Raw genomic sequence first — 467 nt, 5'->3', positions numbered from 1 at the left:
TTTAAGTGTCTTTATAAGTTGGCTTGGGCCTTGGCTATATGTATCATAATAAGCTTAAGTGTACGGATAGTTAACGGTATATTTTTCACCATCAATAAAACTATATCATTGCAGTTTTACATATTATACTGACGTAATTCATGAGGTTACTGTATATGGGTGTTACACTATATCATTCTTTAACGTTCACAGGCATCCTATTACTGTGTTAATGATATGCCATGGAGAGCATACTATAGAAAGAAGAGAGGAGAAGGGAAGACTGAAGAAGGAAAGACTCTCGTTTGAAAGGAGACTTTGCAGTTACATTCAAATAATAAAGTATAAATACTATGTATTATTGTACAAGATGCTTATCAGGTAATTGGTCAATTGTGAGTGAGAGTCTGTATTAGAAATTATACAGTAGCTCGTGAGAGGTGTTGGGTCCCTCCTAGATGGAGAGGACCAATTGGGGTGACCTTAAG

Source organism: Brassica oleracea, chromosome C3, assembly GCF_000695525.1.
Source record: "Brassica oleracea var. oleracea cultivar TO1000 chromosome C3, BOL, whole genome shotgun sequence".
In the NCBI taxonomy this organism is placed as follows: domain Eukaryota; kingdom Viridiplantae; phylum Streptophyta; class Magnoliopsida; order Brassicales; family Brassicaceae; genus Brassica; species Brassica oleracea.
Note: the sequence above shows the minus strand (reverse complement) of the source record.